Genomic DNA, 19,994 nt, shown 5'->3' with positions numbered 1-19,994 from the left:
CCTACTCGCAGAAAAAGGAGGCACTTCCTTGTGTGCGGCCATGGACCCAGCTGCTAGCCTCTCCATGTACAATCCTGTTCCGATGGATGTCATTCATTGACCACGCTGTGCCGAGAGCACCAAGGCGGTGGACGACGGCGAGGCCAAGTAAGGGAATGACCTGGTACCAAGGAAGACTCGGAAGTTGTTTCCCACGCGGAGTGGGTACAAGGCTTTACTAGTTCGGTTGGAGTGCGAGGCTGCCATCGCCGGAGAATAACAGGAGATGTTGGTGACTAGAGCGATGACCAGGCCAGGGATGCGAGTAGGGCGGGGCTGTGAAGGCCTTCCCGGCAGCACAACCGGCCATGAGAGGCGGGAGCAGGCGGTTCCGTTGACGCTGGTTTGGGCGGCTGGAGCAGGAGGATCAGAGACTGAAGATGCATGATTGTCGTTGGATTGACATCTAACGGTTTGACGCTGGGAGTGTCGATTCTTGATTGTTGACTAAGTTTCTTTTTTTTTGAGAAACCTTGTGTATTCATGAACTTAGTAGGCTAACAAGTCAGCCTCCAAATCTATGGCAGACAACATAGAACCCATTTGCTCTTTTTTAATAATTTGCGGTCCATTTTCTATTTCTGAAGGAATTTATTACAACCCATTTTGTTACCCAGGACCATGGTCAAAACGTTCAACCTAATTTTGCATATTTTGGTGGAGTCTGAACTATTTTTATCTAGAAATGATAAACATTTATTTTTTAAGAACTTATTGATTTTCCAAATAAAATATAGTTATATTTTTGTAAGCTAATAAGATGTGGGACAATTGCGTTAGTTTTAGGGCAAACCGGTTGTAAAAAAATCAGCGCTGGGAGGGAAAACAAAAAAAATTAGGATATAAAGATTGAAAGGGAACTTTAGGTATTTTCAATATAATAATACATGTATATGAACTAGTAAAACTATACATAGAGATTAGAAAACGGAAGTAGGACATGGCGTTTCAAGAGGAAAATAGAACTGGCCTATGTGTTTTCGGTAAAAAAACTTCCTGCAGATGTGCTAATAGAAAATTTAACTAAGGCTGGCGGGCCAGAGGCCAGTTGATACCTGTTGAATCTTTGTGCCCCATTGTCTTCATGGGTTGGGCATGTTAAAACAAAAACAAGCCTGTGTAGTCTATAGCCCAGTTGAAGCTTGCTTGACCTGAAAAAACAATATACATGCTGGATCCCAGTTATCGGTCTGTACTTGCAGAATTCTCTTGTTTATTGACTACGTTGAAAATTTCATGGGTGTCTCAGACGTCAGCATTATTTTTCCATCGTGATAATAAGTGCATGCACTATCTTCTGTATGGCCATGGACCTGCTGGTTTCGTACGGTTAGGATTTGTATGGACAGTCGTCTTCTGGTTCCACAGATGAATTTCATGCAAATCGGATTGTTTTCAGTGAAACCGGACTAAATTCATTCCATTTTACATATTTCATTTTAATATGGAATATTTTACATATTTCAACCAATAATAACCAACTAGTCCTTTTTTAGTCCATGGGGGGCGCTTCACGTGATCGAGGTCGCGACACTTAACTGTTCTGGAAGGCCCAAATCCATCGCTCCTCTCTTTTAACAATTTGCAGTTGGGCTTGGCATGCCACAACCCAGTTCCGGCGTGCCGCGTCCAACTATCGTCATGTGAAACCAGATGGATCTCGTGGGTACTTTGAAGACGTAAAAAAATTGGAGAACTGGGAATTCGAACGGCAGGTGCTTATGCTACCCATCAAATGAAAATCAGGTGCCTGAAAATTTGTTTCGAAACAAATGATTCAGCTTTATATCCACGTCGACCCTCGATGGTTGGAATCGAATGCCAAGTTCATACCGAAATATCCTAAACAACAATACCAACTTGCAGATGACCAGGTAGTGTGAGTACCAATACCAAACTAACTTATAATCTTTTTAGTCCTGGCTCTAGTGTTCATCTGGTAGAAAATTGTAACACCCCAGATGTAACATGTCCCAATCTGGCAATATATCAGCTTGACCTTCATCCAATTCTTGTGGGTTTTTATCATGTTTGGCCTCATCTTGTTTGGTTAGGTGTTTTTTCTTTTCATTGTCATGCTCACCTTACCATATTGCATTTGTGCCTCATTTTGCATTCATCCTCATCATGTGCATGTTGTGATCTCATACCTATTATGTTGTGGCATGCTCAATGCATAAATCTTGCACCATCACTTCTCATTCCTTCCTTTTCCTTCCATTCTTTGCAAGTGCCATTTTGCCTCCACCATAAATGTTCATCTTTTCCCCAATATTCTAACACTATGTACCTAGCCTCTCTGCCAAATTACAGCTCATTTGAAGTTGTGTTGGTTAGGTTCAAAAATGCTCCAAGCTTGAACTATATTCAAACTTGTTGTATTTTTCTACCTCTAAAAAAATACCCAACTCAATTTTATCAAATTGAGAATAATTCCAGAATCCTGAGGATATTTTCATATCTCTCAGAAACCCCCCCAATCCTTCTATGCTTTTCGCTCTTTTATTTACTGTTCGAAGGAATGGGAAAGAGTCAGAGGGAGAGAGAGAGCACCAGCAGCAGCGCAGCCCAGTAGCAATCAGTCCATCCGCGGCCCAGCAGCCCTCCCGCAGCCCTTTTATCCTGCAAGCGTCAGTTGCATCGTCCTCCTGTACGGCAGGACATCCAGAGGAGACACGTCGGCACGCCAGATGATTTGATGGTCGGAGCTCATCCCTAGACCCCTATAAAGTTGTCCCCGGTGCCCTAGGGTCTCCCCTCAACCGATCCCCTTCCTCTCCTTCCCTCGCCGCCGCCAGGTAAGTCTCTACGCGCCCACGCCGTCGCCCTGCCCACCATGCTCTGGTTGAGCTCGAGCTTCGGCTCGGGATAGACGCTCGCCGCGCCTCCCACCACCTCGGACGCCGCGGAGAAGACCGTCAAGTTCCCCTTCTCATCCTACCTCATCGCACATACCTCTACAGCCTCTGGAACGACTTCTCTGACCGGTCTTCTTCCTCTTCTTCCCGGATAGCAGCCCCGCCGGGTTCAGAGCTCATCTGCATCGCCGCAGGCTCGACTCCGTCATCGTATACTTATCCTTGGGGTGGGAGGTATACCCAACTTCCTCCCTGCTCCTTCCCGTCGTCAATAGATCACCATAGGCGCTGCTTCGATTCAATCTTTCCCGTGCTCTCGGTGCTCTGTCGATCTCTGTAGTTTTAGTTGCGCATGTTCTGCCGCTACACGTGCACATGCACTCTCCCCTGTTCCCACATGCGCGCTCAGCTCCGCATGCATGCACCGCACACGCACGCCATTCCCGCATGCCACAGCCACCATGGCAGCACGGCAAGCTTGTACATTGCCTCTGCCCGCTCTCGTCCATGTACACACACGTCTTGTGTTCCGCGAGCTCGTGCTCGAGCGTTTGCTCGAGCACCCCACACCTGCACTCCCTTGCACATCCCGCATGCCCGCCGCCGCAACCCAGGACCCGCCGTCGCCGTTGCTGCCGCCGACGTCGTCGTCGTTTTCTTCTCTGTCTTGGAGAAGAAGAAGTCAGGGCCAAGTGGCTTGGTCAAGTAGGTCAGAGCCCCTTCCCAACCAACAACCTATCCTAGCGGAGCTGGTTTGCACCCCACGCGCCCACTGCAGCGACCTGGGTTCGAATCCCAGGCGCGCCCCTTTTTATTTCCTCTGTTGATATTTAACAGTAGTCTCTATGACAGAAGGGTCCCACCAGTCAGCCTCTCAGCGCCCTCCTCCTTCTATTTTTTTCCCCTTATCCCCGCGCTTTCCATTTCTGGATAGTCCTCTCTTTCCATTTCAGGCAAGTCCAAATCTGGACATTTCATTTCTGGAATACTGCCAGTTCTGTCAATAGCCATTTTAGGCAGGTTTTAACTTAATGCACTTGTGAATATTTTTCTACAAAAAAACCCCAACATATTATATATGTTTTTGGGGTAGAAAAATCCCACCAATCCAGTGGTGGCATTATTTTCTGCATTCAAGCAAGTTTGCATACATGCCATTTTACATCATGGTGGTGTTTTGGCATTTTTGTGTGATTTATTTCAAAGATGCTATGAGGTTGTTTGGCACAGGGTTAGCTTCATTTTCATGCCTACTCCATGCTAGATTTATTTCATGCCATGATATGCTATGTATGAAGTTAATCAAGCTTGTTAACATGCCAACATGAATCTGTTTTTCCATGTCCTGAAATTTCACAAAGTCTGAAACTGTTAATAAAAACTTGCTATGTTAACATGGGTGCCATCATATTTTCTGGTCATTTTTGGGTTATGGTCAGTAAGGGACTTTTGATCTATGCTTTGAGTAGATTCATGCCATGCCTTGTTTTGCTATTATAAGTTCCTGTAGCATGTTGATAACTTGCTCTGAACATTGCTTCATGATGCTGTTTATGCCATGTCCAACCTGATATTTTTTTGCACTTTCTCCATTCTTGTTTGAACCTGTTATGATGTGATTTAGCCATAGCTCAGTGTTCCTCTTTTGTTAAGAATCTCCTGTAGATCACTGCCATATGTTTTGTTTTTATGTTGGGGTGCTGCAGCATAGTTTCTTGTTGCATGCTAAGTAGCATCGTGCTGTTAATCGCAGCTTTGTGTCATTCTTGTCTTGCTTGCCATTTGCAAACCGTGCATCCGTTCCCGGTGATCTTTATATCGATTTCAACCGAAATCATCTCATCTTTCCAGCGACATACTTGGTTTGCCAAGTTGATGCCTTGTTCATCCTTTTTCCTCCCGAAGCACGCATATGCATTGCATATCACATCTCGCATATCATGACATGTATTGCATCATGTTGCTTGTGCATTGCACCGTGATTTATTGTGGTTCCTTTGCTTGTGTTCTTGCTTTGGGTAGAGCCGGGAGACGAGTACGTGCACGAGGAACCTGTTGAGAACGCTTACGAGGATCAAGCCTTCGACAATTCTGAGAACTTTGCAGGCAAGATGACCATACCTCCAATATCACTTCTATCTTTGCTTGCTAGTACTCGCTCTATCGCTATGTTAGCTCTACCTGCCATTGTTTTCCATGCCTCCCTATTTCCATGTCAAACCTCTAACCAACCTGTCCTAGCAACCGCTGATTGGCTATGTCACCGCTTTTCTCAGCCCCACTTATAGCATTGTTAGTTGCAGGTGAAGATGAAGTTTGTTCCTGGTCGGAACATGGATATTTTGGGATATCACAATATCTCCTGTTTAAATTAATGCACCTTATATATTTGGTAAAGGGTGGAAGGCTCGGCCTTATGCTTGGTGACTTGTTCCACTCTTGCTGCCCTAGTTTCCGTCATACCGGTGTTATGTTCCTTGATTTTGCGTTCCTTACACGGTTGGGTGATTTATGGGACCCCCTCGACAGTTCGCTTTGAATAAAACTCCTCAGCAAGGCCCAAACTTGGTTTTACCATTTGCCACCTAAGCCCTTTTCCCTTGGGTTTTCGCGAGCCCAAGGGTCATCTTTATTTACCCCCCGGGCCAGTGCTCCTTCGAGTGTTGGTCCAACCTAAGCGATGTCCGGCGTCCCTTGGGCAACCAGGGTCTATGCCAACCCGACGTCTGGCTCATCCGGTGTTCCCTGAGAACGAGATATGTGCAGCTCCTATCGGGATTTGTCGGCACTTCGGGCGGCTTTGCTGGTCTTGTTTTACCATTGTCGAAATGTTTTGCGAACCGGGACTCCGAGACTGATCGGGTCTTCCCGGGAGAAGGTTTATCCTTCATTGGCCGTGAGAGCTTGTGATGGGCTGAGTTGGGACACCCCTGCAGGGTATATAATCTTCGGAAAGTCATGCCCGCGGTTATGAGGCAGATGGGAATTTGTTAATGTCCGGTTGTAGATAACTTGACACTTGACCTCTTTAAAATGCATCAACCGCGTGTGTAGCCGTGATGGTCTCTTCTCGGCGGAATCCGGGAAGTGAACACGGTTTGAGTTATGCTTGACGTAAGTAGTTTCAGGATCACTTCTTGATCACTTCTAGCTTCTCGACCGATGCGTTGCTTCTCTTCTCGCCCTCACTTGCGTATGTTAGCCACCATATATGCTTAGTGCTTGCCGCAGCTCCACCATATTACCCCTTACCTACCTATGAGCTTAAATAGTCTTGATCTCGAGGGGGTGAGATTGTTGAGTCCCCGTGGCTCACAGATTCTACCAAAACAGATGCAGGTGCCGAGGATACTGGCGCAGATGGCGCAACTGAGCTGAAGAGGGAATTTGATGAGGCCCTTGGTCGTTACTATGTATCGTTTCCAGATGATCAGTAGTGGAGCCCAGTCGGGACGATCGGGGATCTAGCATTTGGGGTTGTCTTCTTTTCATTTGAACTTGACCGTAGCCGGTCTATGAGTGTATTTTGAATGATGTATGATCTTAAATTATGTATTGTGTGAAGTGGCGATTGTAAGCCAACTCTCTTTATCCCATTCTTGTTCATTACATGGGATTGTGTGAAGATGACCCTTCTTGCGACAAAACCACCATGCGGTTATGCCTCTAAGTCGTGCTTCGACACGTGGGAGATATAGCCGCATCGTGGGTGTTACAAAAATCTTGTAGATGGCCAGCTCCCGCTCCTTCTCTTGCTCCAGGTCCCCTAGGTGTAACTGGTGCATCACCCAGTTGGTCCTCTGTTGGTCGAAGTTCTTGTTGGTGTGCAACACCAAAACCTTTTTGTTGCCCATCTGCCGGTTGTTGACCATCATCGACAAGGTGTTGCCGGTCTTATGCCACATCATGTGCATGCCATACTCCAACTGTATCTCGTGATGCGTCCGTGTTCCCCTTTGGAATGCCCTGGAGTTGCGCTGGTAGAAATGCTTTCTTAGGCCACTCAGTGTGATACTGATAGTATTGGCGAATACAAGTTTTAGGGTACATAGTTGGCATTTTCATAACATCGTTCGCATGTTGCAGTCACTTGCTTCACTTTTTAATAACTGTCAAATTGTAATTGCTTCACTAGGTCTGCATCTAAAAAGAAAAATAGAGGTATAAACAAAGGAATATGTTTGTGCAAGTAGACGGTCAATCGGTGCCTCACCTAGAAGTTTTTAGGATGGGTGTAGCATATGCTCTACTCGCTGTCGATGCTTGGTATGAATAAATTGATGAGAGGGTGAGACCTTGCGTTGTCAGCACTCACTTTGGCCTCAAGGTGTTCGATCAACTCTTGATCCTTGGGATCAAACTTGACGCAAGCCGGCAGTACCGGCCAATCCTTCCTAGACTTGCATCGGTTAATTCCAGTTAATTGGTACTCCATGTATGATCAATCAACTATTTTAAGTAAATGATGAAAGATTTCGACAGATAAGTGGTACTCCAAATCTGAAGTCCACAATACCCGAACAAACTGGGCTCTCAGCTTCATTACTACGTGCATACTCTAAAGACTTGAAACCCCCCCCCCCCATAAAGATCGAAATCATCATATAGGGCAACGGGATGAATACTCACAGGAGCGGCCTCTCTAGTTCATTCCTTCATCCGGCTATCTTGAAGAACAACCTTGTTGTGATCAATTTTTTCAGCGTCTTCCTTTTGACTATTTGCAATGAAGTATAGCAACTCTAATAGCTCATTGTTCATTGTACCAAATGGATCGGAACATGGCGGCGGCTGGGAGGTGGGGAGACAAGGAGAGAATGGCGAGTGATTTTCTAGAGAATGGGAGAGTGTTGTTGTACTACGAGAGGGGTGAGGCTCACTTTGGTGAACCGAACACACCGCCGGGACCCTTGTGTCACCTCATGCGCAGCGTGTTGTCACGTCAATTCAATGTGAGGACATGATGAATAATTTGATCGACGTATACTAGTACTACTTTACTACTTACTATTTGTATTTAGTGTCACATTTTAACCATAGGTTTAACTAACGAAATGTCAATGCATGTCACGGAAAATTATACCATTGGAAACTATGTTAAAATATGGGTCCAACGATATAATTTTTTGTGACATGCATTAACATTTAGTTAGTTAAATTTATGGTCAAAATTTGAAACAAATTATGAAGGGGACCAATAAACCAGGAGAGAGGTAGTAGTACGAGTAGCGCAATATGCAATATACATGACTACTAGTACTAGTACAAATTTAGAAATGGAGTAATGAAGTTACAAGGCTGTGCCACAAACTTTGTAGGCAACATGAGTTATACAAACTATAATTCCCATTGGACAACACTTTCACCAACAAGTACGCACTTCAAGCCTAATTGATATATATGGCTTCTTCACAACATCTCCGTCATCATTATCAGTACATGCTACGCAGGTGAGTTAGGATGCACTTGATCCAAGAAAGGTATCTATCCTTCAATCGAACTACAGTAGATAATATCGAAGAAAATAGGGTCATGCTACAACAACTGGATACATGGCTCAGTCTAGATATCACTACAAATAGAGTTGTGCATATTTGTTGTTGGCATGAACCACATCGCCACATGTCGGGTTTGCAAAAGCCATTCACCGCTTGGAAGCTTGATGCCTTTCACACACCGAATATCGTCTGGCAACAAGCTGTGTCGACGAATCTCTGGATGGTGATTCATGAAACCCATGGTACGACGTGTAAACACAGTTCCCCTAGCGAATTGAAGTTGCATAGCACGGCAATCATCACCGATGATTGGTTGGAAGATCGGATAGATGAGTTCGAGGAACATGGAGTGGTTTCCGAGGTTGTAAACTTGCCTCTAGTTGAATACGCCTAGCCCAACCGAGTTGGGATCTTTCTCGAACACGAAGTAGCCATAGCCATCACAGTCACGAACACCCCAGGCATTGTACTGCATGTGGTTTGATGAAATGGTTTGGTACGTGTGAATGAGCATCAAATGGCCATCGTTAGTTGAATGAGCGATAAACCACCACCCATTGACTTGTATATTTCCAGGTCCTGGAATTATGAAGGCCATCTCATTTGCGTCTGCTTCAACAAATCAAATTGGAGACGAAAAGTATAAACATATACAACCATGTTCAGAGTATGTGTGGAATTAAGATTATTATAATAGTGACACAGATCATAGCCAGAGAATTGCAGTGCCGTGGTCATAGTCATACCCCAAGTTTAAAAAAATAAGCCAATGGTTTTATATTCTAGCAATATGTCATGGTTCAAACATCATGTAAAAATGAGAGGAAAACAACTATGCCAGGGCCAACTCATATTCTACCATAGCAGTTACTACTGTTCTCACATCAACTATAACAATAAAATGCGTGGATATAAAAATCTTGGAAATGAGATTAACATATAGAAATCATGCGGTTATACTCATAATATCTATTCTAACGATCATGAGGTGCCAATTGTTCTCATATTAGCTCTAACAATAACATGTGTGGTCATGAAAATCTAGGAAATGAAAGGAACATATAACAATGATGTGGCTAGAGACACACTATCTATTCTAAATTTCTAACAATGAACTGGCGGTCGTATTCATAAGGTAAAGATGAGATGAGATAGAATAATTACATGACAATAGATTCCACCACTATATGCAGCCAATCTGTGTGTCGACCACGTAAATGATGTCGTCGTGCACTATAACATCAGACAGAAATGGAGGGTCAAGAGGATTGATGATTATCCATAACCATGTATAGTGAAAAAATTCCAGATAGACTAATCCCATGTTTAACAACGTAATGAGGCTATAATCCATGTAGTCTTCTGATGGTGTGGGCACTTTGCAGACTACAACCTTCAGCAAACGGAGGTCGTACCAAAAGCTCAACGCTTCTCGTGCATAGTAGGCAGGAGTGTCCAGCGAGCCACGAGGCTCAATGCCGGCGGTATGCAATGATGTAAGGGTGATATCTCACTGGGTGTAGATATCCACAAGAAGCCATGGACTACCGAATTGGTGGATGTGGACGATCCAGTTGGCCTTCATGCCCACCTAGTAGTGGTCGCGCATGAAGCACAGGTGGGCGGGTAGTGGTAGCATGTCGAGGGGCACGACGGCAACCTCCGTAGGATCATAAAGTTGGTGTTTGGGCCACCTGCGAGGATCGGGCATCAGCAAGCAGGTTGTCTTGAAAAGGGCCGGCCAATTGTGGATGAGTACACAGTACGTAGACACCGAGCATGCGGCTAGACGCACGATGCTCAGCAGGTCCATACGATTGCAGATTTCCTCCCAGAGAACATCGGGGAGGGAATTCCAATAGCGGCTCTGCGTGTCAGTCGGTTCTTCCATAGCGTTTTTAGGTCGCTGAGTGATTGGGGTTTTTGGTGCCTACAAGCGAGCGGAAAAGTGGATTTGGTCGGGCAAGCGAAGAAGATGGCGTGTGTGGACGAGAAGTGAGCGGAGGGATATGGTACGCGTGAGCTATCGAGGAAGATGGCATGGGCGGGCGAGCAGTGAGCGAGGGGAAATGGTGTGCATCCGACAATGGAGAAGAGAGGAGAAAGAAGAAGAGAGGAGGAAGAAGAGGGAAAGACGTGCAAGAAAGTGCATTATATCTCAATTCTACTAGTACTACTACCAGGATATGCCATCCTTCGAAGTGTAAATAGTTAAGCCGATGACATATGGGTCTACCTCAAGAGGGCCTGTATGCCAGTTAATGGAAGATAGAGGTGCGTAGGCATATTTGCGGAAGCGTGCTCCACTTCAAAACATGATGGCATTAGAGGGTAAGGCTGATTTAGTAACACCAACACGCTGGCTTAGCTTATTAATTAAGTGTCCCATTTGCTGCAATGTGTATTGTCACTTCACTATGAAGACTAGTTGAATAGTTCTCTCTGACCAAGATGGGTAATAATGGATTGTCAAGACTTCTTATCTATAGTATCCTATGCCTATACTTTCATCATGTCCAACAACAAGAAACATTGGCCAAGGCACCCGGCGCCAATAATGTAGGAGTACTACTAGTATCTTGGGTCAAACTTTGCCATCTATTTAACTAATAAAATGTTAATGCATGTCACCAAAAATCATATCAGTGGATTTGTATTTGAACATAGTTTTTAATGGTATAGTTTTTAATGACATGCATCGACACTTTGTTAATTAAATTTACGGTCAAAATTTTACACTAAATACGAAGGGGACCAATAAACCAGGATGGAGGTTTATATACAGGTCAATAAAAAATCATCAACCAAGGTAGTAGTAAATGATGAGTGCCCGAAGATTTTTTTCCAAAAGTACTCAATAATGGGCTCGTTTTCCTCAAGAAAATTGTGTTTACAAACGTATTAAATGGAATGCGTGTGTGAAGAACAAAAGACCAGAACTTGCACACGCATTGGTGAGTTTTCTCTTAATTCTTGCATGCAATGTTTTAATGAAGCTTGAAATATGAACATGTCAATGGAAGGGAGTAGAAGGCTCATGCACGCATGCAACACTCACGCGTACACATGCACACACGCAACACTCACACATCCATGCGGCACACAGCACATGACGCAACACACACACTCATGCTCAAGTGCTCAACCTACTCTTTCCATCCGTGAAAGACTGTACATATAGATATTTACACATTGACCAAGAGGAACCGGAACTTCATGGAATAATTAATGCCCAAAAGTAGCAGACTTATGTGTGCATGAGACCACCGAGAGAAGAAGATTAAATGAAGGTTGTTGCATGTTGTAATTAAGGATAGAGAGGCTGTCTATAGCTAGAGCATGAATTGCTGCATTTGTCAATAAATACTGATTAGATTAAAGGCTAAGTGCATTGGAAGTGTAGATGTACACTCTTTGTTGGAAAAAATTCTAATGCTAGATGTACAGTTTTTCACGGACCGAGGGAGTACAGGTGCAAGCACTCACATACACAGCCAAAGTGGTTTGCGCGCAAGGGTTGGACTCCTATCGCACCTGTGTAAACTTTTGTTTAATTGATTTCTTTGCTCTACCAACTGACATGTGAGACCCACAAACCAGGGGCCAATTAGCAAGTCAACAAAGTGCCACGTCCACTATGTGGCCGGTCCGCAGGGTGCAATACGGTGCTCCACGGTGAGCTGGTGACAATATAATCACCGCAAAACTATATAGTGACTATCGGCATCCTGGACTTGGGGGTATACAGTCCTGCCTGCCTGTGGCCCACCACGTGGCCCCATCAACGGCCTGGCATGGCCTAACTTCAACAAAAACACATCAAGACCCTCGTGAGGGCCCAAGCCTCGCCAGGCGGACGACGTCGAGACCCCCGAAGGAGTTGGCCTCCTCAGGAGGGCTCCTGAGGGGCTGAGAGATCTATGCAGACACCTCATGAGGTTCAACTGACGTGAGCCATGACGACCAAGGCAAGGCGGGCGGCAGGCGGGCGCAGAGCACAAGTTTCCTCTTCGGTGCAAGGAAGGCAAGCCACAGGTGCGGAGTCTCGAGGAATCAGCCAAAGGTTTCCATTCTGGTGCAACAATACCAAGACCACTAGGACGGCAGGACGGAGGTCATCACCGAGCCCACCCCAGCATCACGGCTAGAGGCTTTTCACAGGCAAAGACTAGTTTTGTCGGGATAGACTGTACTGCTTGTACCCTTTCAAATCCCGCCGTTGTGGAATCCCTTTTCACTCATATTTGGGAGGAGGACCAGGGCACTATATATAGGGCTTAGCTACCACCATAGAGGGGGATCGATTCCCTCGAAAGCAACACACCAGCTGAAGAACAGCTCACCTCCTGAGGCTTGTTCGTCCCTATACTAGTTCATCCATAGCCCCTCGAGGAAATCCACCACACCACACTAGAGTAGGGTATTACACCACAATGGTGGCCCGAACTAGTATAAATGTGTGTGTCTTCGTGTCTCTGTGAGCTCTTCGCGCTAGGCTAGGGAGGATCACGAGCAGGCAGGCTAGGCAGGTTGAGATCTCTACACACACCCCAGTGTTTGAACCTCTCACGGGTTGCCGGATCCTGAAATCCGACATTTGGCGCGCCAGGTAGGGGTCCGTCGGATCCTCTCCTCCGTCGTTCGGCCCATCTCTACTCTGATATCTCCATGGCCGACGCGTAGGGCTCGGGCTGAGCGTCGGCTGCGGTCGCCGCTCGCGTCACTCAGACGGCTCCAGCGGGTGATGAGTGCGCCCGCTGTGCTCCTTCTCCGGTGGCCAAGGCCGCCACAGGCCCTGCCGGCCACGAGCAACAAGCTTCATCGCTGCACCCGTCGGTACACCATGATGGCCGCACCGCTACTCCGTCGCTCACCCCAGAAGCTTCGTCATCTCCCGCGCGCTGCGGCCAGGTGGACTCGCATGCCGCTCTGCTCATGGCGTGGGAGCTCCTTGGCTACCGTCCCGTGGGTGACCTCTACGAGGAGTGGCTCGAGCGCATCGCCGAACTCATCAGCATCGCGCACGGGGGCTCCGACGGGCCGGATCGCTCACTGCCTTAGCAACCACCTGCAGCGGGCAACGTCGCGCACGGGGCCCCTCCTCCGGGGCGCCATCGTTGAGCCAAGGCGTCTGGCTCCACCGCGCAAAACGCATCACCCGGCACCAGCTCGGGACGATGTGAGCTGCTAGGTGGTTCAGCGCCCCCAAGGAGAAGTGCACGTGGTTCCAACGCCCCAACACCAGGCTTGTGAGCCGCCATAGGAGGTGGTGGTGCGCGTGCACCAAGACTATGTTCCACCTCCTTGACGACCTCTGGTGGCCACGACAGGATGCCGAGCGTTCACCATAGGGCTCCGCAACGTCGTCTGGCCAAGCACATTCAAGCCTGACCTGCCCCCATGCTACGACGGCACCGCAGACCCTGCTGAGTTCCTACAGCTCTACGAGCTAAGCATCGAGGCGGCCAATGGCCACGAGAAGATCATAGAAAACTGGTTCCCAATAGCCCTCAAGGATTGCGCGCGTTCTTGGCTCCTGAACCTGACCGAGGGGTCGGTTTCTTCCAGAGAGGAGATGCGCAGCCGCTTCATCGCCAACTTCTAGGGCACTCGCGACCGTCCGCCAGTTGCGGGCGACCTGTGTCGCGTCAACCAGCAACCTGGAGAGACCCTGCATAAATATATCCAGCGCTTCAACAACGTCCGCCTCAAGATCCCCAAGGTGTCGGACGAAGCCATCATCTCTGTGTTCACTAATGGCGTCCATGATGTCAAGATGAAGGAAGAGCTCGACATCCATGAGGACCTCTGCACACCTCTCCCTCCTCCAGCTCCCTAATGCCGATCCAGAAGACAAGAATTCCGAAACCAATGACACATAGCGCAAGGGGCCAGTCGTGCTTGCGGCGGAACCAGAGACCAAGCGCGGTTGTGACCACCCTGAGTCATCCAAGGTAAGCGGCTGTTCTGCGCCTTCCACAACGTCTATAGCCCCGTGATGGGCACCTATAGGACCTTGAGAAGAGGTGTCTAGAGGGGGGTGATTAGACACTAAGTACCAAAGTTGCAGTTTTTAACTTCTTTAAGTTTAAGTGGAGTTTAGGCACAAGTTTAACAGTCACAACATATAGCAAGAAAGCATGCAAAGAGTGTATGAGCAGCGGAAAGTAAAGCATGCAACTTGCAAGAATGTAAAGGGAAGGGTTTTGGAGGATTCAAACGCAATTGGAGACACAGATGTTTTTGTCGTGGTTCCGATAGGTGGTGCTATCATACATCCACATTGGTGGAGACTTCAACCCACGAAGGGTAACGGTTACGTGAGTCCACGGAGGGCTCCACCTACGAAGGGTCCATGAAGAAGCAACCTTGTGTATCCCACCATGGTCGTCTCCCACGAAGGACTTGCCTCACTAGCGGTAGATCTTCACGAAGTAGGCGATCTCCTTGTCCTTACAAACTCCTTGGTTCAACTCCACAATCTTGTCGGAGGCTCCCAAGTGACACCTAGACAATCTAGGAGACACCACTCTTCAAGAAGTAACAAATGGTGCGTTGATGATGAACTCCTTGCTCTTGTGCTTCAAATGATAGTCTCCCCAACACTCAACTCTCTCTCATGGGATTTATATCTGGTGGAAAGAAGATTTGAGTGTAAAGCAACTTGGGGAAGGCTAGAGATCAAGATTCATATGGTAGGAATGGAATATCTTGGCCTCAACACATGAGTAGGTAGTTCTCTCTCAGAAAATGTATGCTGGAAGTGTAAGTTCAGTCTGATGGCTCTCTCCACGAATGAAGAGGAGGTGGAGGGGTATATATAGCCTCCACACAAAATCTAACCATTACACACAATTTACCAAACTCGGTGGGACCGAATTTAGAAACTCGGTCGGACCGATTTAGTAAATCTAGTGACCATTAGGATTTTCGGTGGGACAGATATGCAACTTGATAGGACTGATATGGTTAGGGTTAGGGCATAATATAATCTCAGTGGGACCGATTACACAAACTCGGTGAACCGATTTTGGTAATTAGCTAACCAGAGAGTTGGTCAGGCAAACTCGGTTGGACGATTACACAAACTCGGTAGGACCGATTTTGGTAATGAGTCAACCAGGAAGTTTGCATTGTAATCTCGGTAGTACCGATTGCTCAAACTCGGTGAGACCGATTTTGGTAATGGACATACATAGAGAGGTTACAATCCCATCTCGGTGAGACCGAGATGCCTATCGGTGAGACCGATTTGTCTAGGGTTTGTGGCAGTGGCTATGACATCTGAACTCGGTGGCACCAGATAGAAAGAATCGGTATGGCCGAGTTTGACTTTAGGTTTAGGTCATATGTGGGGAAGTGGGAAAGTAGTTGAGGGTTTTGGATCATATCACTAAGCACTGTGGAGCAAGACACTCATTAAGCAACACCTCATCCCTTCTTGATAGTATTGGCTTTTCCTATAGACTCAATGTGATCTTGGATCACTAAAATATAAAATGAAGAGTCTTGAGCTTGAAGCTTGAGCCAATCATTTGTCTTGAGCATCTTGAAGGAGTTCCCACATCTTTTAGTCCATGCCACTCCATTGTTGAACTTATCTGAAACATACTAGATAACAGTGTTAGTCCAACAAGAGATATGTTGACATTAATTACCAAAACCACCTAGGGAGCACTTGTGCTTTCAATCTCCCCCTTTTTGGTAATTGATGACAACATACATCAAAGCTTTATATAAAGATATAAAGAATAGCAAGTAAAGCTTTGGAAAGACATGTAACAAGCATAGGCTCCCCCTACATGTATGCAATCATGTGACTATGGAATATAGAAGCATGTGAGAGCATAACCATGATAGAGCAGGCAATGTGTTACATGTATCTTGGCCATATGCATCAGAGCAAAGAATATTAAAGAAAATACCTTCATGCCCATGGGTCCTTCTTGCAAACAATATGTACAACAACAAGAATCCCTCATACACATGATTGTGATGCATATACTTACCTTGTAGTCTTGAGTTGGCTTAGGATGGAATGAACCTGCGAAAACAAGGTTAGATAACATAGGTACATCTACTAGCTAGAGCAAACAGAAGAAACCACAAGAATACCAAGACTGGGATGACATGTAGAGAGTGAGTACTAAGTACCACATTGGATTAGACATGTCCCCAAGAGTAAAGATATGTAATGAATTTAAATGATTTCATTCCCTTAGATGTCTTGCTCCCCCTGAATCTAGCATGGGATACTGGGAGAAGATAGGGAACAGAAAATCAGAGCTGAAAGATATAAATGAACAGAGCTAATGCAAGCTAATGCAAATAAGCACATATGAACATGTCTTTCCCCTCAAGAAGACATGTGGAATCTCTCCTCTTGAACACCAAGCATCTGGGATCCTTGAGAAATACTTTCTACTTGAGTATTCTCTCCCCCTGGAGATCTCTTTCTCCCCCTGAGGAGGTGATATACTCTCTTTTTCTAATGTGATCTCTTTAAATGATAAGCTTTGATGTGATCTCTCTCTCCCCCTTTGACCTCAATTTCCAAGAAGGGTTTGATCCTTGAGTCACAGCACATAGCAATTATAAAAATGTGATTCTTGTAGAGAACAAGATTCATTGAGTGGAGTTGGATCAGAAGAAACACAGAATAAGTGGCAAGCTATTTTTCCTGTTGTGAAATCGGTGGCACCGAGTGGTATGCTTTGGTGGTACCGAAAAGATTCGGTTGGACTGAAAACAACAAATCGGTGAAACCGAGTTCATCGCAGAGAAAACAATTGTCACCTCAGCTCACTAGACTAATAGGATCTCACAAAGATTTGAAAGGAATTTACTGAATGATATGCAATGAATTGGATGCAGAAAATGCAGAGCAAATAGAAAAAAATCTAGATGAAGTTTTTTTTTGAAAAGGGGAAACAAATATGCATGAGACAAATGCAAAAACATAGAAAAGAACATAAGAGAACTTCATCTAGAGATGGTCGGCGACAAAGTCACCTGTGTTAGAGTATATTGACTTAGGAGTCAAGTGAGATCTCTTGATCATAGGTCATACTCATCGTTTAAGCTCAAAACGGGGTTGCCGTTTAAGCATCTTGATGTATTCACATCTTGTCGAGTGGATTTAGCTCATGACTCGAAGTAAAGCTTCTCTAAGATGGAATAACATACCTTGGTTGGTGGTGTTGTCCATGTAGTTGAACTTGTGTGGGTTACTCAAGGTTGATGTAGCTCATCAAGAATTTGGAGCACCACTTGGAATTTGAGTCCATCTACCTACATGGGTTAGTTTTTGCAAGGAAGAGCACTTGTGTATCCAAAAATGACAATCATGAGGCTCAACATAGAATTTGTCAAAGGATATGTTTGAATGGTTTCGTGCTTCCGTGTCTTCAACCACCTTTGTGTAGAGACTTGGTGATGTAGAGATTGCTCAAGATATGAGTAGGTTACAACCTCATGGAATTAGATTCATCCAAGTACCTACATGGGTTAGATAACACGCAAGATACAAATAGATCCAAGACACAAGATTTCCATCATAAGAGAAATATCAAGGATTAGTCATAAGCTCATGTCTTGCATGTATCCAATGGAGTTTCTACTCCAAGTTTGAAGCATAAATGATGTTCAATTCTCCTCTTAACCTGCAAAACACTTCGACTTGTGTGTAGCCTTGGGCGACGAGACGTGCTTTGTTGCAAACTACTTGTCCATCTTCATCTTGCTTGTTGCAAAACACCCATTTGGTAACGATGATGTTGTGGTTGTTGTCGGGCTTCTCAACCAATGTCCAAACTTGGTTCCTCTCAAAGTTGTGTAGCTCTTCATGCATAGCATTTATTCAATCCGGATCTTCCAATGCTTCTTCAACCTTCATAGGTTCAATGCTAGAGATGAAAGAATAGTTTTCACAAAAGTTAGCTAAACTAGTTTTAGAGCGAGTGATTCTCCCAGTTTGAATATCATTGTAGATTTGCTCGATGGGATGGTCTTGAGCAATTCTTTCTAGAACTTGTGAAAGCGTTTGCTTGGTTCTTGGTTAAACTTCTTCTTCATCTTGTTCTTCTTGGCCTTCTTCATTGTTGGCGTTGTCGTTCTCTTGTCGTGGTGGAGGAGGCTGTTGACGTTCATCCTGATGCACTTCCTCGTTTTCTTCATCTTGGTGTGTCCCACTTGTGGATGCTTCTGTATCAACTCTTGGTTCACCTTGTCGTGAAGTAGAAGCTTCCACTTGGACGGACGAGGTACTCTCCTTCACCTCCGTTGGACGAACCATGCCAATAGACAAGTCTTGGATTGCTCCCGTAGGATCTTTGTCTCCTACATCAATTGGCAATTGCTCTACTTGCGAGCCGTTAGATTCATCAAACTTCACATCTACCGTCTCTTCAACCTTTCGGGTGAAATTTTTGTAGACACAGTAAGTGTGAGAGTTTGAGCCATAACCTAGTAGGAAACCTTCATGAGACTTAGGAGCAAATTTAGAACGACAATGCTTATCAAGAACGTAGCACTTTGAGCCAAATACTCGAAAGTATCCAACTTGGGGTTTGTTACCGGTGAGGAGCTCGTATGCCGTCTTGCCGAGTAGCTTGTGAAGATACAAGCGATTTGTTGCATGACAAGCTGTCTCAATCGCTTGTGCCCAAAAGTGCTTCGGTGTCTTGTACTCATCAAGCATCGTTCTAGCCATTTCGATGAGCGTCCGGTTCTTCCTCTCAACAACTCCATTTTGTTGAGGTGTGTACGTAGCCGAGAACTTGTGTGAAATCCCTTCTTCGTCAAGAAAGGTGTCCACATTTGCATTCTTGAACTCCGTTCCGTTGTCACTGCGAACCTCCTTGATCTTCACTTCAAATCGATTTTGGGCCTTCCTAGCGAAGTTTATGAAGATCTTTTGGACCTGCGATTTATCATCGAGAAAGAACACCCACGTAAATCTTGAAAAATCATCAACTATAACTAGACCAAAAGAATTTCCACCGAGACTCTTGTAAGAGTTGGGACCAAAAAGATCCATGTGAAGTAGCTCGAGTGCCCTTCTTGTGGTCATGATGTTCTTCACGGGATGCCTTCCTCGAACCTGTTTACCTGCTTGACAAGCACTGCAAAGTCTATCCTTATCAAATATGATATCATTAACACCAAGGATAAGATTCCCTTTAATAAGCTTGTCAAGGTTTCTCATACGAACGTGACCTAGTCGTCTATGCCATAACCAACCTTTTGAGGTTTTAGCAATGAAGCAAGTTTTAGGTTGAGCCTTTTTAGTGAAATCAACAATGTATAGATCCCCTCTACGCACACCGGTAAAGACCATTTTATGATTATCTCGACGAAACACTTGGCAATCTACTTCAGTAAATAGGACATTGAAACTAAAATCAGTAAGCCTAGATACTGAAAGTAAGTTGTAGCCAAGAGATTCAACGAGCATGACATTTTGTATGGAGCTATCATGTGATATGGCCACCTTACCGAGGCCAACCACCTTACCCTTTGAGTTGTCACCGAAAGTGACATACTTTCGAGGACTATCGTTTTCAGCAAGCTCACGAAACATGTCTTTATCTCCGGTCAT

This window comes from Triticum dicoccoides, chromosome 2B (assembly GCF_002162155.2).
Source record: "Triticum dicoccoides isolate Atlit2015 ecotype Zavitan chromosome 2B, WEW_v2.0, whole genome shotgun sequence".
NCBI lineage: Eukaryota > Viridiplantae > Streptophyta > Magnoliopsida > Poales > Poaceae > Triticum > Triticum dicoccoides.
The sequence above is the reverse complement of the archived record's forward strand: the minus strand, read 5'-3'. Positions refer to the sequence as shown.